Source organism: Sminthopsis crassicaudata, chromosome 4, assembly GCF_048593235.1.
Source record: "Sminthopsis crassicaudata isolate SCR6 chromosome 4, ASM4859323v1, whole genome shotgun sequence".
NCBI classification, from domain to species: Eukaryota; Metazoa; Chordata; class Mammalia; order Dasyuromorphia; family Dasyuridae; genus Sminthopsis; species Sminthopsis crassicaudata.
Window position 1 is genome coordinate 34848246 of NC_133620.1, and position 19557 is coordinate 34867802.

Sequence of the window (19557 nt, forward strand, 5' to 3'; positions counted from 1 at the left end):
AAATCCTGAGCAACCTGTTTGGCTCAGAGTAGCATAAAGATATACAATAGGGAGCCACAGTGAATTAACCAGTGATATGGTGAATTCAGAAGCACACTTGTGGGAGGGGGACAAATTCTATGTAGAACCTGCTTTAAGTTTTAACCCATTCTTGCCAGAAAAAGAGGTGATAAAGTGTGACCTTTCTGCTGTGGGAAAATATTTGAATTTCCAATCTTGCTGTGTCTTCAAGATAAATATCCATTGAAAGAGACATCTGGTCTTAATCCTTTTCTTGTTGGAGTGAAGGGACTTGTGTAGAAACTATGAACTATACCATATAAGGTTATCCATATATGGGCAGCTCATAATGGAGAATTTTGATTAAAGGCGATCCACTGAAGAAGGAAATGGCAAGTGATTGCACTATCTTTGCCAATACAACCTCATGATCAGTATTAAAAGATATGTCATCTGAAGATAAACCCCTCAGCTTGGAAGGTGCCCAAAACATTACAAAGAAAAACTAGAAGTAGATTACAAGTAGTTCCAGCAAGAATGGAGAAGCTAGGGCTAAAGCTAAAAGGAAAACTCAGCTGCGGATGGATATGTCTGGTGATGAAGGAAAAACCTGTTGCTGTAAAGATCAATATTGCTTAGGAATCTGGCTATGACACAAGCTAAGAGAGATGTAAAAATAGGAGATAGAAAGATTAAACATTGTCAGTGAACTTAAATGGATGAGAATGGGCAAATTTAATTTAATCATTATTACTATGATATGCTACTCTGGGCCAAAACCCCTTAGGAGATATGATGTTGCCCTCATTGTCAATAAAAGGGTCAAGAGAAGCAGAACTGGGGTATAATCTCAAAAATATCAGAATGACATCTGGCAAATCATTTAACATCACAGTAAAACAAATTTATGCTTCAACTACTGATGTCAAAGAGGCCAAAGTTGTTCAGTTCAATAAAGATCTACAAAGTTTTCTAGAAATAACACCAAAGATGTTTCAGTCATGATGGGGAGACCAAAGCAGGAGACCAAAAAATAATTGGAATAACAGCCAAATTTGACTTTGGGATACAAAATTATATATGAAAGAGATTATAGAATTTTGTCAAGATAACTCACAAACATATTGGGAAGAACCAATGAAACAGTATTGGTACATCAATTAGCATAATGCCTAACACATAGTAGGTGCTTAATAACTTGCTTTATTCTCTTATCCCCACTTTTTTAAATCTTCTTAATATTATTTTCTCCTCCATATACTCTTTATTTTAGAGACTCTAGCCTCTTTTATCTTCCTCAAAATCATAATATTTCCTGATTCTGGACTATTTCTTTGATTTTTCCCCATTGCTGGAATGTTCTCATTTTTCATCTCTAACTCCTGGCTTCCTTTAAGTTTCAGTTCTTTCTAGAGGAAGCCTTCCCTGATCCCTCTTATTTCTGGTGTCTGTCCTCTGATAATTAGTTCCTATTTATTTTGCATACTTTCTTCATGCTTATTTATTTGCATGTTTCCCCCATTCCCATTAGGAGATGTGAGGAGTGAGGAATGAGATCAATACCTCTTCCTCAAAAGAAAGCAATGTATTTTGCTGTTCTTTCTGTCTTTAGACATTAAAGTAGTACCTTAAAATAATATGGAAGATAGGATAGAGGTAGAAATGCTCAATAAAAGAATTCCTTAAAATTAGAATTAAATAATTTCATGACAAGTGATGAAAAACAACAGACCATGAGAATTGGGAGGTAGAGCCAAGATGACAGAGATGACACATATTTCTCTCTGATCTTCTTTACAAACCTCACAATAATTATGAAATCCAGCCTCTGAATTAGCTCTGGATGGGCAACCCACAAATATTGGGAGTGCAAACAAATTAACAGCAGAAGATAATTTCAAAGATTGACCTAAAAAGGTCTGTTTCAATTGGAAATGTGGGAAGCAGCCAGGGCAACTAGTACAAACACCAGTGCGGATAGCTCAGAGCCCCAGGGTAGAGAATTTATGGGAGGAAACAGACCAGAAAAGATCTGTTTCAATCAGAAATGAGAGAGAAACAGCAAAATACAAACAGCTGACTACAAACACCAGCACAGACTGAGCAGAGCCCCATGGCAGGGCAGTCTCAGTATGGCAGTGTGACCTCTATGGGGCAGAGAGTTTGCAGGAGGAAGTGGAACAGAGAAGATCTGTTTCAATTGGAAGTGGGAGAGAGACAGCAAGGCCTGTGCAGCTGACCAGAACAGACATGTCAGTGTCCCAGATCAGTACAGCCTCAGGATGGCAGATCAGACTCTGACCACAAACACCAAGGCTGTCAGCACAGAATTCAGGGCATTGCTGATGACTTCACATGGCAGACCCAGCACCAGGAGTGAATTAGCACTGACCCAGGGCAGCTGCAGTTGCTTGGAAAACCTCTCCCACCCTAAAGGCAGACCTTAATTTCTTAAAAATGAGTAAAAAAGTAAAGAGGACTTTAACAATTGACAGCTTCTATGGCTAAGAGAAGAACAGATTTCAAACCCTGAAGAGGCTAAAGGCAGATTGTCTTCAGATGAACCTCCAAAAGGCAAAATAGCCTGGTCCCCATCATACAAGGCTCCCTAGAAGAACTTTAAAAGGTTCTTAAAAGAGAGCTAGAAGAAAAATGGGGAAAGGAAAGGAAAGCCTTACAAGAGCATTTGGAAAAGGCAACACAAAACAGACATAGTAAAATGGAAAAAGCATATAACTCATTAAAAAATAGATTTGATGCACTGGAAAAAGAAAGCAACTCCCAGAAAAACAGAATTTGTTAAACAGAAAAAGAAAATAACTTCTTAAAAAACAAAATTTGTGAAATGGAAAAACAAATTACTCCTTAAAAAACAGAATTTTTGAAATGGAAAAAATTTCATAGAACAAAATGACTCATTCAAAAATTCAATGGTCAAATACAAAAAGAAGTAAAAAAGTAAATGAAGAAAACACACTAAATTTCAGAATTGAACAAATGGAAACAAATAACTCAATAAGGCATCAAGAATCAGTCAAACAAAACTAAAAAAATGAAAAAAATGTAAAATGCCTATTGGGGAAAACAACCAACCTAGAAAATAGATCTAGGAGAGACAAACTAAAAATTATTGGACTCCTTGAAATACATGATGAAAAAAAGAGGAAATCATAAAAGAGAACTGCCCAGATCTCATAGAAACAGAAGGTTAAAAATAGACATTGAAAGAAGTCATTGATCACCTACAGAAAGAGATTGCAAAATTAAAACTCCAAGAAATATTGTGGCTAAATTCCAGAACTATCAGACCAAGGAAAAAAATACTACAAGCAGCCAGAAAAAAATTCAAATACCAGGGAGCCACAATAAGGATCACTCAGGATCTAGCAGCTTCCACATTAAAAGATCAAGGGGCCTACAGTCTGATATTCCGAAAGGCAAAGGAACTTGGTATGGAGCCAAGAATAACTTACCCAGCCAAACTGAGCATTTTCTTCCAGGGAAGAAGATGGATATTCAATGAAATAGGTGAATTCTATTTATTTCTGATGAAAAAAAACAGCTATAACAAAAGTTTGACCTCCAAATATAGGATTTAAGAGAAGCCTAAAAAGGTAAAAGAAAAATTTTGAGAACTGTATTCCTGTTATGCATATACATAAAGAGTACATGTACAATTTGATTTACTGTTATAATATAAAAAAGGATCTAAAGGTTGAAAAGAAATTGTACCAGAAAAAGGGAAAAGTGGAAGTACTACATCTCATGAAGAGGCAAAGGAAACCCATTAGATCTGAAGAAAAGAAGGGAGGTGGATGAAGATAGTGTGCATCTTACTCTCATCAGAATTGGCTCAAAAAGAAAATATTAGACATATTCGATTTACAGAGAAACTTCTTCCGCCTCATTGAAAAGTAGGAAGGGAAAAGTAAAAAGGGAAGGGGTGGGAGAAATAGAAGGGAATACAGAAATTGAAAGAGAAAGGTTTAAGAAAAGGGAAGGGACTCTAAGGGGGAGAGACAGATCCAAGAGGGAAGGCTGCATGAAGCAAGTGATGCTCTTAAGTTTAATATTGGGGAGGAAGGAAAGGTTAAAAGGAAAGAGAAAAGCATAATCTGGGGTTAATAAGATGGCAGGAAATGCACAATTAGTCACTTTAACCATAAATGTGAATGGGGTAAACTCTGCCATAAAGCAGAGGCAGATAGCAGACTGGATCCTACAATATGTTGTTTACACGAAACATACTTGAAGCAGGGCGATACATACAAAGTAAAGGTAAAAGGCTGGAGTAGCATTTACTATGCTTCCAGGTGAAGTCAAAAAAGCAGCAGTAGCCATCCTGATATCAGATCAAACAAAAGCAAAAATTGATCTAATTAAAAGAGATAAGGAAGGACACTATATCTTGCTAAAGGGCAGCATAGATAATGAAGAAATATCAATACTAGGCATATATGCACCAAGTGGTTTGGTATCTAAATTCCTAAAGAAGTTAAGAGAGCTGCAAGAAGAAATAGACAGCAAAATTATAATAGTGGGAGATCTCAACCTTGTACTCTAAGAACTAGATAAATCAAACCACAAAATAAATCAGAAAGAAGTTAAAGAGGTAAATAGAACACTGGAAAAGTTAGGTATGATAGATCTTTGGAGAACACTTAATGGAGACATAAAGGAGTACACTTTCTTCTCAATAGTTCATGGAACCTATATAAAAATTGACCATATATTAGGACATAAAGACCTCAAATTCAAATGCAGAAAGGCAGAAATAGTAAATGCAATAAAAATTACATTCAATAAAAAACCAGGGGAAAATAGATTTAAAATAATTGGAAACTAAATAATCTCATTATAAAGAATGGGTGAAACAGCAAATCATAAATGCAATTAATAATTTCACCCAAGAGAATGACAATAATGAGACATCATACCAAAATGTGTGGGATGAAGCCAAGGAGGTAATAAGAGGAAATTTTATATCTCTAGAGGCCTACTTGCATAAAACAGAGAAAGAGAAAATCAATAAATTAGTCTTGCAACTAAAAAAAACTCAAAAAAAGAGCAAATTAAAAACCCTCAATGAAACACTAAACTTGAAATTCTAATAATAAAAGGAGAGATTAATAAAATTGAAAGTACAAAAACTATTGAATTAAGAAATAAAACTAAGAGTTGGCTCTATGAAAAAACCAACAAAATAGATAAACCCTTGCTAAATTTGCTTAGAAAAAGGAAAATCAAATTGTTAGTCTTAAAAATAAAACTTTCCACTAATGAAGAAGAAATTAAAGCAATAATTAGGAGTTACTTTAGCCAACTTTATGCCAATAAATTTGATAACTTAAATGAAATGGAGAAATACCTTCAAAAATATAGGTTGCCCAGATTAACGGAGGAAAATCAATCTGTATGTGCAAAAATGTTTGTGGCAGCCCTTTTAGTAGAGGCTAGAAACTGAAAATTGAATGGATAACCATCAATTGGAGAATGGCTGAGTAAATTGTGGTATATGAATGTGGAAATTGAGAAAATTATTGTTCTGTAAGAAATGACCAGCAGGAGGATTTCAGAAAGGCCTGGAGAGACTCACATGAACTTATGCCAAGTAAAATGAACAGAACTAGGAAATCATTATACACTTCAACAATACTACATGAGGATCAATTCTGATGGAAGTGGCTGTCTTCAACAATGAGAGGATCCAAATCAGTTTCAATGAATTACTAATGAACAGAATCAACTATACAGTGAAAGAACATTGGGAAATGAGGGTGGACCAAGGGAAAAGTTGGAACAAAAGTTTCTGCAAAGGTCAATGTTGAAAAATTTTCCCATGCATATGTTTTGTCCATAAAAAGCTATAATAATTAAAAAAAAGAAACATATAAAAAAATAAAAACAACAGACCTGGAAATAGCTCTAGGAGAAAGAATTTAAGAAATATTAGACTTCCGAAAGTCATGAGAAAAAAGAGCCTACACATTATCTTTCAAGAAATTATCAAGGAAAACTGCTGTGATATCCTAGAATCAGAAAGTAACATGAAAATTGAAAGAATACACTAATCACCTCCTGAAAGTAATTCCAAAATGAAAACTCCAGGAAATATTATAGCCAAATTCCAGATCTCCCAGGCCAATGAAAAAACACTATAAACATCCAGAAAGAAATTATTCAAATATCATGGAACCACAGTCAGGACACACAAGATTCAGAAGTAATTACTCCAAAGAATCAGAGGACTAGGATTATAATAGTCTGGAAGGAAAAGGACCCAGAATTGAAAGAAAGAATAATAAAGAACAGCCATAACAAGTATAATTCTTTAGAGAAAGAATGATATCTGAGAGAACTTTCAAGTATTTTTCATTCCAAAGTTAAATGGAAATTTTGACATTCAAATACAAGACTCGAGAAGCATAAGAAGGTAAACATGGAAGAGAACTCATAAGGGGATTGATAAGGTTAAAATGTTTATATTCCTACCTGGAATCATTTTCACTTTTAAAACTTCATTATTAGAGCAGGTAGAAAGCATATATATAGATACAGAGAATGGGTGGGAGATGGGAAATGGCTATGATGGGATGAAAATAATAAATTAAGAAGTGAGAAAGCATAAGAGATGAAGGAGGGGAGAGGAAGAATGGAGACATAACAGAGCCATAAAAGGAAGAGATCTTACAATGGAAGGAAAGATGGGGATGGCAAGCAACACATGAGCCTTTCTCTCTTTGGAATCAGCCCAAAGAAACAATAATATATACACTCAGGTAAATATATCTATCCTACCCTATAGGGAAGTAGGAGGAGGGAATGATAAGAGGAGGAAAATGGAACTGATAAAAGGGAAGGCAGAATCTGATAATCAGAAATAAAACACTTTTGAAAAGCTTTAAGATAAAAAGAGGGAGAAGGATGAATGGGGGGGAAATAGGATGGAGAGAAACAGTTAATAACTATAACTGTGATGAACCTGCCTATAAAATGGAAGTGTATAGCAGAATGTATTAAAATCAAGATTTTAACAATATGTTGTTTACAAGAACTGCACTAGAAACAGAGGGACATAGAGAGTAAACATAAGGGCTGGAACAGAATCTATTATGTTTCCACTGAAGTAAAAAATAAAACAGGGATATCAATCATGATCTCAAAGCAAAAGCAAAATTAGGGCTAATTAAAAGAGATAATCAAGGAAATTATATTTTGCTTGAAAGACACCATAGAAAATGGAGTAATATCAATACTAAACATTTATAAACTAAATATTATAGCATAAAAAGTCTTAAAGGAAAAATTAAATGAGTTACAGGAAGAAAAAGACAGTAGAATTATACTAGTGGGGGGACTAAACTTAATCTTCTCAGAATTAGATCAATGTAAGCCAAAAAGTTGACAAGAAAATTAAGGAAATGAATAAAACTTTTGGAAATTTAGATTTCCTGTAAGCCCTCTAGAGAGAATTAAATGGGAATAGAAAATACACATAGTTTATAAATGTATATGGCAGCTTCACAAAAACTGAACATTTATTGAGGCATAAAAATATCAGAAGCAATTAAATTTAGGAAAGCAGACATTTTAAATGCATTATTTCAAGACCATAATGAAATTATATTCAACTAAGTGCTGTCAAAATACAGATTAAAACTTAGTGAAAATTAGGTAATCTAATTCTAAATAATGAGTGGTTCAAAGAACACATTATAGAAACAATCGATAATTTCATTTCAGTTAAAAAATGACACAATGAGGTAATACACTAAAATTTATGGGATAGCAACAGAGCAGTACATAGGTGAAATTTTATAGCCCTAAATGCTTGCATCAATAAAGTAGAGAAAGAGCAAATCAATGGCTTGATTAAACAAATTTAAAAGCTAGAAGAAAAATTTAAAATCTCCAAGTGAAGATCAAAGTGAACATCCTAAAAATTAAATGTAACATTTTATAAAAGCAAAAGTAAGTAAACCATTGAACTAAGAAATTAAAAAGGAGATGATTTTATTATTTAAATACCTATATAAATATAGATATAAACCATTACTTAATTTTATTTTTGAAAAAAGAAAGAAAATTACCATTATCAACAATGAAAAGGTTAACTTCCTCACCAATGAAGAGGAAATCAAAGCAATTATTAGTACTCTTTTCCCCAATTAAATACCCATAAATTTGAAAGTCTAAGAAAAAATATATGAATGTTTTTAAAAATAAATTGCCCAAGACAGCTAGGTGGTACAGTGGATAGAGGACCAGTCCTAAAGTCAGGAGGACCTGAGTTCAAATCTGGTCTCAGACACTTAACACTTCCTAGCTATGTGACCCTGGGCAAGTCACTTAACCCCAATTGCCTCAACAAATAAATAAATAAACCAATAAATAAACAAATATATGAATGAATGGATGAATGAATGAATTGCTCAGATGAACAGAGGAAGAAATTGTACACTAAAATGGTTTTATCTTAGAAAAAATTGAAGAAACCATTGATGAATTCACTAAGGAAAAAATCCTTAAAACCAGATGGATTCGTAAGTAAATCCTACCAACCAAAAACAACAACAAAACCAATCAATTCCAAACCTATATAAACTACTGGGGCTGGGGATTAGGAGGAATCAAGAAATTAGGCCTACCAAATAGCTATTATGCCACATATATGCCACTGATACCTAAACCAGGAAGAACAAAAACAAAGAAAAGTATAGACTGACCAGCTTCCCTAATGAATATTAATATAAAATGAAATAAAATACTAGTAATGAAATAATATTAAAAATGTTATATACTATGCATAGGTAAGATTTATACATAAGAATGCTGGAGTCATTCAGTATTAGGAAAAACTATCAATATAATTAATTATTTCAATAGCAAATCCAACAGAAATCTTATAATGTCCTCAATAGAAGCAAAAAAAAAAAAAAAAAAAAACACACACACACACAACATGACACATTTAAAAACACTAAAAAACACAGAAATAGTGGAACTTTCTTTGAGATAATAATTAAATATGTATCTAAAACTTTCAGCAAGCATTATCTGAAATGGAGATAAGGTAGAATAATTACAATAAGATGAAAGGTAAAGCAAGGACATCTATTATCACACTATTATTCCATATTGTTCTAAAAATGGGAGCTTTAACAATTAGAAAACAAAGGGAATTTACAAGTACAAAAAGAATGTACAACAGGTAATGAGAAAAAAACCTCATCAATCTTTTCAAATGATAAGATCACTTATTTATAGAATTCTAGAGAATGAACTAAAAACTAATTGAAAAATTAAGAACTTCAGCAGTTGCAGCATATAAAATAAACCCCCCCATATGTCATTAGCATATATATATATGCTTAATTTTGTTGGCTACACATATATGTATAGCCAACAAAATTAAGCAGAAATTGCTAGGGAAATTTCAATTAAAAATATTGTAGAAATTATCTGCCATAAAAAGGGCAAGAAAAAGATGTTACTTACAGTGGAAGCAAATAGGGGAAGAAGAGGGGGAGAAAGTAAACCTTATTCTCATCAGAATTGACTCAAAGAGGAAGTAACATACATACTCAATAGGGATATAAAAATCTATTTTACCTTGTAAGAAAATAGGAGGGGAATGGGATGTGGGAAGGGGGTGTGAGTTGGGGGGGATAAAGAGAGGGTGAAAAAAGAGAGGACATTGGGGGAGGGAATAATCAGTAGAAAACACTTTTGAGTAGGGTCAGGGTGAAAGGAGAGAATAAATAGGGGAGCAAATAGAATTAGCCATAATAATTGTTAAAGGAATTGTGGAGCAAGTTTCTGTGATAAAGCCTCATTTCTCAAACATAGAGAAAACTGAGTCAAATTTGTAAAAAATAAGAGTCATGCTCTAATTGATAAATGATCAAAACATATTATCTGTATCCAAAGGGCCATAAATTCATGCAAATCCTTGGACCCAACAATACCACTACTTGGCCTGAATACCAAAAGAGATTCTGGGGGGAAAAAAAGAAAATAACTTATATATACAAAAATTATGTTCAGTAGCAGTCCTCACTGAACTCAAAAAAAGAGAAATGTATTATATATAAAGTAATAGTGATGTTCTAGGATGACTATTACTATTCTGAAGGATTTAAGATGAAAAATCCAATTCATACCCAGGAACTGATTATGTCTGAATATAGACTGAAGCATTCTCTCTCTCTCTCTCTCTCTCTCTCTCTCTCTCTCTCTCTCTCTCTCTCTCTCTCTCTCTCTCTCTCTCTTCTCTCTCTCTCTCTCTCTCTCTCTCTCTCTCTCTCTCTCTCTCTCTCTCTCTCTCTCTCTCTTTTTCTCTCTCTCATTCCCCTCCCTCTCTCTCTCATTCCCCCTCTCTTACTTTTCTTTAACCTAATTTTTCTTAAGGGTTTATATTTTCATTAGGGTGAGAAATCAATAATTTTCCCCCAGAATTTGACTTTTATGGAAGTGTTTTGTATAACTCTACAAGTGTTTTCTTAATTGTGGATAGAGATAAGGGAAAGAACCCAAAACATAAATTTTAGAAACAAATGTAATTTTTTTCTTTTGAATGTTACTGGGGGAAAATATTAAAAAAATAAAGTAATTGCAGATGATATAAAATACTTGGGAATCTAGCTGTCAAGGAAAACCTAAGCAATCTATACACATAATTACAAAATATTTTTCATAAAATAAATTAACATGTTAATGATTAGAAAAATATTAATTGTAGGTAGATAGGCAGAACAAATGTAACAAAAATGACAACCTGTCTAAATTATTTTACTTATTCAATGTCATTCTGAAAAGCTACCAAAAATAATTCTATAGAGCTAGAAAAGTGGTAATAAAGTTCATCTAGAAGCGCTGGAAGTACAAAAAGTCAAGAGGCAATTGGGGTTAAGTGACTTGCTCACAGTCACACATTTAGGAAATGTTAAGTGTCTGAGACCAGATTTGAACTCAAGTTCTCCTGACTTCAGGTTTGGTGCTCTATCCAGTGTCCCACCTAACTGTACTTATCTAAGTGTATTTCAAAGCAATAATAATCATCCAAACAATCTGGTACTTGCTAAATAATGGAACAATGGATTAGTTGAGTAGCTTAAGTATACAGTCTACACTAGGAAATTACCATAGTAATATAATGTTTGACAAATACAAAAGATTGAAGATTTTGGAGTAAGAAATCATCATATGATCAAAATTTCTGGGAAAACTAGAAAACAATTTGACAGAAACTAGTATAGACTAACATCTCACACCATATTCTGATATAAGGTCAGAATGGGTACCTAATTTAGAATTAAACTTTGGTATCATAAGCAAAATAGGAGAACATGGAATATTTGCCTATTGGATTTTAATGGAGAAGAGTTTATGAGGAAATAAGAGGTAGAGAGGATTTGGGCATGAATCATTTCAATACTACTAAATTAAAACATTTTTGCACAAACAAAACCAATGTAGCTAAAATTAGGAGAAAAAATTTTACAGCATGTTTTTTTTCTAATAAAGCCCTCTCAAATATGTAGAGCACAGAGCCTAATTTATAATAAGTCATTCTCCAGTTTTTAAGTGGTCAAAGTGATGGACTATAGCTTCTAGGAGAAAAATAGCAGTGAAAAGGTCTCTTGATCTTAGAATGCTTCTGTTCTAACAATCTGTCAATGATTCTAAAGTCTTCTGGACTTAGAATAGTCCTACAAGCATAACTGACTGTCAAATACTTAATCTGTTGGTCAGTGATAACCAAGTTCCTGAAATAATAGTGAAAAGACTACCCTTCAAACCTACTTGTAACTTATAAAATTAGTAAATAGGTAACATGAAGCTTTGGTCTAACTTTGTCTTATAAATCTATCTTCTTTCTCTTGGTTCTTTGCTAAATTCTTTTGGAATTTAGCCTTCTTCAACTGATATGACAATTACAATAAGCTTTGCTCCTTGACTTGGATATGCATTCAAGCCTTTTGAGATACCTCGCAACACTGGTCTGTGACCCCTAAACTTTTGGGGGCTCTTTCTAAAAATCAACAAAAGAATATGAATGGCAATTTTCACATGAAAAAATCACAGCTATCTATATTCATATGAAAAGTGCTATAAATCACTATTGATTAGAGAAATGCAAATTAAAAGAACTCTGACTAGTATAACAGAAAAGAAAAATAACATATCGATGAGGATGTGGAAAAATTGGTAGAGTTGTAAACTGATTCACATTCTGGAGTGCAATTTCAAACTATGTTCAAAGTGTTATAAAACTGTGTATACTCTTTGATCTAGCAGTACCACTATTAGGTCTATAGCACAAAGAGGTCAAAGAAAAAGGAAAGGGATCTTTTACAAGATCTTTACATCTTGTACATAAATATGACAGCTCTTTTAGTAGTGGCAAAAAATTGAAAATTGTGGGAATGCGCATCAACTGTTGAATGGCAAGTTGAATAAGATTGGGATTGGAATCCTACTGTACTATAAGAAATGGTGAGTAGAGTGCTCTCAGTTAAACCTGGGGGGGGGGGAAACTTTAAATGAACTGATGTAAAGCAAAATAAGAAGAACCAGGAGAATAGTGCACATAGTCATAACTTTATATTGATCAACTGTAATAATTTAGTTATTCCTGGAAATACATTGCTCCAAGACATTTTTGAAGGATTTATTTTGAAAAAATACTCTCCACTTCTAGAGAATGAACTGGTGGAATATAAATGAAGACTAAATTTTTAAATTTACTTTTTTATTTTTGTTTATTTAGTCTATAATTTCTTTTAAAACATGGATAATGTGAAAATGTTTTCGCTAGCGCTTGCTCGCTCTCTCTGTGTGTGTATATATATATATATTTTTTTTTTTCAAATTGGCTTCTCAAGGATGGTCAATGGGAAGAAAAAAGGAAGAGAATTTGGAACACAAAAAAACTTATTTGGATGTTAAAATGTTTTATAACTAGGAAAAAATAATGTTTTTAGTTTTTAGTTTTTTTTTTTTCTTTAAGATTTTTATTTAATTATTTAATATTTTCCCAGTTACATTCAAAACTAATTTTTTACATTTGACTTTAAAATTTTTTTAATTCTAGGTTCTCTCCATTATCCCTATCTATAATTTAAAAAACCACATGTGAAGCTTTACAAAAAAAATTCCATAAAAGTCAAATTTTGAAAGAAAACATAGATCTCCCACCTTAATGAAAATAAAAAACCCTCAAGAAAACATAAGTTAAAAATAAAGAGAGAGATAGAGAAATAGAGAATGCTTCAATATGTATTTAGACACAACCAGTTCCTTCTCTGGGTATAGATAGGATTTTTCATCATAAGTCCAGAGTAGGTGTGGGTGATTGTATTATTGAGAATAACAAGGTCATTTACAGCTGGTCAATGCAGAACATTGCTGTTTCTTTGTATACAATATACTTCACTTTGCTCATGGAAGACTTTGCAGGGTTTTTTGTTTTGTTTTGTTTTCCTGAGAGCATTCTGTTCATCATTTCCCAGAGAAAAAATAATATTCCATTAGAGAAACTTGCTTTGAATTTTTTTTACATTTACTATTGCTAGTTGTATTTCCTCCCATTCATTCTCTCTTTCCTTTCACCCTCCTCAAAAGTGTAGCTAATGACCACTATCTCCCTCAATGTGCCCTCTCTTTTATCACCCTTCCCCTCTTTCCATATCCCATTCTCCTACTATTTGAACACATTATCCTGTCACAATACACACAAACACACACACACACACACACACACACACACACACACACACACACACATACACACACACAGAAAAAGGAAGAAAGATTTTGAAAGAGACAGAATGAGAACATAGCACAGCACAGCAATGGGCTGATTTCCTAGAATCGAATGACTTTCAATTTCTATCTGACTCAGAGTTGGCAGGAAGCTTAGTTATTTTAAAATTGCCCTTACTTAAATTCAAGAAGAATTTCTCTAGACAAGAGAGGAGAAGGGGCAATTTATTGGCAGTGAGAATACAAAGGGTAGAAGGAGAATTTGGAAGGGATCTAGATCCAAAGGGACTCAACAGAACAAAAGAAGGATTTCAAGCACTTTGCCTGCTTTTCTAACAAGATGGCTATGGGTGACCCTAAACTGTTAGCACTCAGACAAAGAGATCTGCCAAACGCTCACTGCTGGAGACAGTATCAACAAGATGTCAGGTGCCCTGAGAATAAACAAAATCTGGCCCTATGAAATAAAGAAGAAAAAGGGCACCTCTGGATCTCAAATATATGTTTTCATCTTCATCATAGCTAACATTCATATGCATTTGCAAAGCATTTTTTATAGATCGTCTTATTTGACCCTCATAACATCCCTGTGAACAAGGTGTTCTTATTATTCCAGTTTAAAAGATGAGGAAAGTAAGATTGAGGGAGGCCAAATGACAGACTATGAGAGAGACAATCTAAAGTTGTTTCCACAGAACTAATAAATTTTAATTCCTCCAAAACCTTGAGCAGATAAGTTACTAGAGAATGTTGTAAGCCTCAATGTAAAGTAAGGTAATGAATATCTCTGACCAATGAGCTTTCAGAAGAACTCACTTGGCACCAATCTTTTCATAAAGATGTCAAGGCTAGGAATTGGTTTAAACTGGCCAGGTTCAAGGACCTGTATTGTTCTTGTTTAATAAGCCTCATTCATATAAACTGATATGCCCCACCTAGAATTAGAATGTCATTAACAGAACATAGGATGTATGATGAGGGAGGGGGAACATTTCAGGAGTAACATATAAGAAATGATGTACCTTTAAGGGGGACTAACCAATCCATTCTTTGTGGGGAGGGAACTGAGACAAACTAACAGCACAAAGCCTCTCTGCTTTTTGTATTTAGGACTCCCTCTTCCATTAGAAGGGGAGAGTCCACTTCTGCCCAGAAATGTCCAATTCCTCTCAATTTTCTTGATAAAATTCCTTTGTTACTTGACTTTCAGTCAGATTCTTTCTGACAAGATCTTGGGTCACATAACTAATAAGTTGCAAGCTAATTGTAAGCAATGACTATATTGGATGTCGTAATTCTATCTACACAATAGGTGCTCAATAAAGCTTTATCCCTGATTTCATTTAGAAGATTGGATTTTGTTTAGAAAAACAAATATTCTGAGTTATCCTTATGTTTTAAATTTATTTGAAATTTAAATATAAAAGGAAAACATTGCCATCTACAGAGCAGAACATGAGAATGAAGTATGAGGGTCAAAGATCATATTTGGATTGAAAGAATTCAAGGAAATTTTCTTGTAGTCACTAAAGACTTTTATTACACCAAAAATAATGAGCTAGTTTCTAAAAATCTAGCAAATTAGAGAAAATTTAGGCTTTAAATACTGAAAGTTCATACCTAATTAACAAGATAATAGCCTACATGTTTGTAAATTGAAAAAAAAAAGAAATAAGAAAGATCATGATTTAGGAAGGCAAGTAAGAATGTTTACAGAAAGATATATGTTAGGATGGGGGTTTTACAGGGAGCAAATAAGGAGTAATAGATAAGATGCTTTAATTCCTCCACATTACTTAGCTAAATATGTAGTTTTATTGCTCTGAATTCATCAGCTAGCCATGCAATTTATAGTAGACTCTAGACTATGGCCTATCAAGAAGATTCAAAATATGAAACAATAAATTTCCATTTCCAAAAACTATATAATAAATACTATACATTGTGTTCAAAGTTGTCTATTCTTTGCTTCCTTGTAGGTTTTCCTTCATTCTTTGTTGTGCATTTTTCACTTTATTTTTTTCCATCCCCTTCCCCTCACTTCCCACTACAGGCCTACAATTAAGTAAAGTTCACACATTCATAAACATACTTGAGCATAGGTATCTATAACTATACACATATAGATACACATATACATTTGATGAGATCCAAGTCATGATGATCTCCAGGTCATGAAGGAAGGGTCCTCTGAAATGAATTCACAGTTTCAAATCATCTCCAGTAAAGGGGTAAAATGAAAGCTAAAATAGATTTAATCAAAAGAGAAAAAAATAGGGAAACTATATTATATATCAATCATTTTTATATCAATATTTGTTTAAACTATGTAAAATGACCAGACATACAAAGCTAGATCATTGCTGTGGTGTAGAAAATGGTGAGTTGATGAATTTAGAAAAATATAGAAAACATTGGACTTATGGAAGATTATGTTATCCTTCTTTAGAAAAACAGAAGAAAAACAAGGATATAGATGCATATGAATGTGATAAGGTGAATGGACTCCAGCAAAAGACCAAATCCCTGGTAGCAACCCAGTCTCAGGTGAGGTAACAACAACAGGCCTCAGTGAGGAGCAATAAAATGTTATAGAAAATCTAGATTGGCTTCAGAAGCTTACCATAGAGATTCAATAGGAACCCAGAAGAATGTTTAAGTGTCTGAAGCAGGATTTCAACTTGAGTTTTCCTATTTCCAAGATAAAACCATTGCTATGAAACAGAGACACAGAGAGAGAGAGAGACAAAGAAGAGATAGAAAGAGAGAGGGAGAGAAATATAGCACAGCATAGGAAAAAACAAAACAAGATCAAAAGAATGAAAAAATAGAAGAAAATATGAAATATTTCAAAAGAAAAACAACTGACCTGGAAAAGAGATAATAAGAGACAATATAAGAAGTACTGAGCTAGCTGAAAGATTTTTTTTTTTAAAAAGAGCCTGGATTTCATTTTTCAAAAAAAATTTATCAAGGAAAACTTGCCACATATCCTAATACCAAAGGACAAAATAAAAGTGCAACAATCACTTTATGAAAAAATTCACAAAATGAAAACTCCAAGGAGTATTACACTCAAATTTCAGAGTTCCCAGAACAGAAGAAAATATTTCAAGCAACCAGAAAGAAGTATTTTAAATATTATGGAGCCGCAATCCAAATCACACAATATTTAGCAGCTTCCACATTAAAGAATTAAAAGTCTTGAAACATAATACTACAGAATTGTTGGACTACTTGAAAGAAATGATCACATAAGAGATCTAGATATTATGCTTCAAGAACCTATTAAGGAAAATTGCCATAAATTTTGAGAATTATAAAGGAAACTCAAAATTGAAAAAAAAATCCATTGATCACCAACTAAAAAAATTCCAAGAAGAAAATACAGCAAATTATAGCTGTTTTGAAGATTCTAAGTCATGGAGGAAAAACTACAAGTAACTAGGTGTTAGGATTCTTACAGATGTTATGGGCCAGAACTTGAGACAAGGTAATGCACTTGGTTCACACCTTTAAAGGAGTTAAAACCTCTAAAGGAGTTTACACCTTACAGGGGTAGGGAATTAAATATTGTTGAGCAATGGTCAAGACATCATAAATTTTAGCAGCTTCTACAATAAAAGACTGAGTAGCATGAAACATTAAATTCTGAAAAGCAAAACAGCTGAGTTTGCAACAAAAAATAATATATCCCACAAAGCTGAGTGCAATCCTTTATGAGGGAAAAATGGATATTTAATTAATGAAAGGACTTTCAAATATTCATGAGGAAATGACTAAAACTAAACAGAAAATTTGACATTTAAGAGTAAGGAGAAAAATAAGAAGGTGAACATTAAAGACAAATTATAAAGGATTTAATGAGATTAAATTGTTTCCTTCTTATATGGGTAAATGTTATCTGTAACTCTTAAGACTGCTATTATTTTTTTTCACAAAGGCCTAGAGAGACTTACATCAACTGATGCTGAGTGAAATGAATAGGACCAAGAGATCATTGTATACTTCAACAACAATACTATATGATGATAAATTCTGATGGACGTGGCCATTTTCAACAATGAGATGAACCAGATCAGTTCCAGTAGAGCAGTAATGAACTGAACCAGCTAAACCCAGCAAAAAAACTCTGGGAGATGACTATGAACCACTACATAGAATTCCCAATCCCTCTATTTTAGTCCGCCTGCATTTTGATTTCCTTCACAAGCTAATTGTACACTATTTCAAAGTCCAATTCTTTTTGTACAGCAAAACAACTGTTTGGACATGTATACATATATTTTATTTAATTTATATGCTAACATATTTAACATGTATTGGCCAACCTGCCATCTGGAGGGGGGGGAAAGGAGGGGAAAAATTAGAACAAAAGGTTTGGCAATTGTCAATGTTGTAAAATTACCCATGCATACATCTGGTAAATAAAAACTATTTTAAAAAATGAATGCTATCAATTTGCACATGCATAATCTATATCAGATTCCTGGCCATTTTAGGGAAAGGTGGAAGAAAAATCTGAAACTCGAAATCTTTCCAAAAATGAATGTTGAAAATTGGCTTTACATATAATTAGGGAAAAATGAAAATAATGTTATCATTACATGGTTAGTTTGAAAGCATATATATAGAAAGAAGATTTGGGATTGAATTGATTATGATGGGGAAAAGTAAGATTGGGTAGGGAGAGGTAAAATTGAACAGTATCAGCAATATTGTTCAAAGAACTTATTCTGAGTATTATACTGAAGTCAACCACAAGGGACCCATAAAGAAAAGTGCTATACATCTCCAGAGAAAGAAAAGATAAAAGAAAGTCTATTTAATATAGTGTTTATATAGATATACATATATATGTATATATACATACAAACACACATGCATATGTATATATGTGTTTCCACACATGTATATGAATGTATATATATATCTATATACATGTGTATGTATGCATATATATGTGTGTGTGTGTGTTTATTTAGATATATATGTCTATATCTATCAATAGCTCTGTCAAATGGCAACCTTTACTAGTGAGGGGTGGGGAGGGAGAAAAAGAGACAGTTTGTAACTTAAAATTTAACAAAAAAAAACTTTAAAGGCCAAGAGCTGAAGCAAAAGTATAACCTGTAGCAATGCTTGAAGTATTACAAAACTGTTTCTTATTGCTATTATTATCATAATTAAATCTCTTCCTGATTTGAATTAGAAGCAGTGAAGAGAACTACATGTGATTCTAAGATCTGTAATTTCTCTTTCAGGTCTTGGTAATTCTTAACAATAGTTTTTCAATTCCTTTTGGCAACAAAATCTATTACCAGGAATCATTGAAAAATAAAGCTAGCTGCATATGCAATGACAGGATCTACTGCCTTCAATCTCTGTCTTACTGACAATCTGCCTTCTCTGTATCTCAATATATAATTATTTGAAAGCACTAGAAAAAGGATCTCAATATAAATCCATTCTCTGCTATTATATCATGGTACATGGGGCCACAGTATCTCCATCCACAAAAAGATTTGGGAATACAAGATCCCTGAGATTCCTGACAGCTCTAAATCTACCAGCTTAGTATCCTTAATTGTCTGCTCTCTGAATCTGCCAGCTTATGACTGCTTAAAACCAAAATATCTCAGTGTTGTAGAGTTAAAGGAAGACAACTCAGATTTTCGGGTTTACCCTACTCAGTGAGATGCTAGGGACTCCCAAATGAGAGAAATGAAAGGAATCAGTAGAGCAAAGGTTCAGGAGACAGAAATCTCAGCTCTTTTTATAAGTTGATTT

General features: G+C 33.2%; 1 protein-coding gene across 1 annotated transcript in view; it reads left to right on the forward strand.

Moving 5' to 3' along the window:
* Window positions 1-19557, forward strand: part of LOC141541804 (guanylate-binding protein 1-like) — a 125426-nt gene that overhangs the window by 88534 nt on the left and 17335 nt on the right. The window lies entirely within an intron of this gene.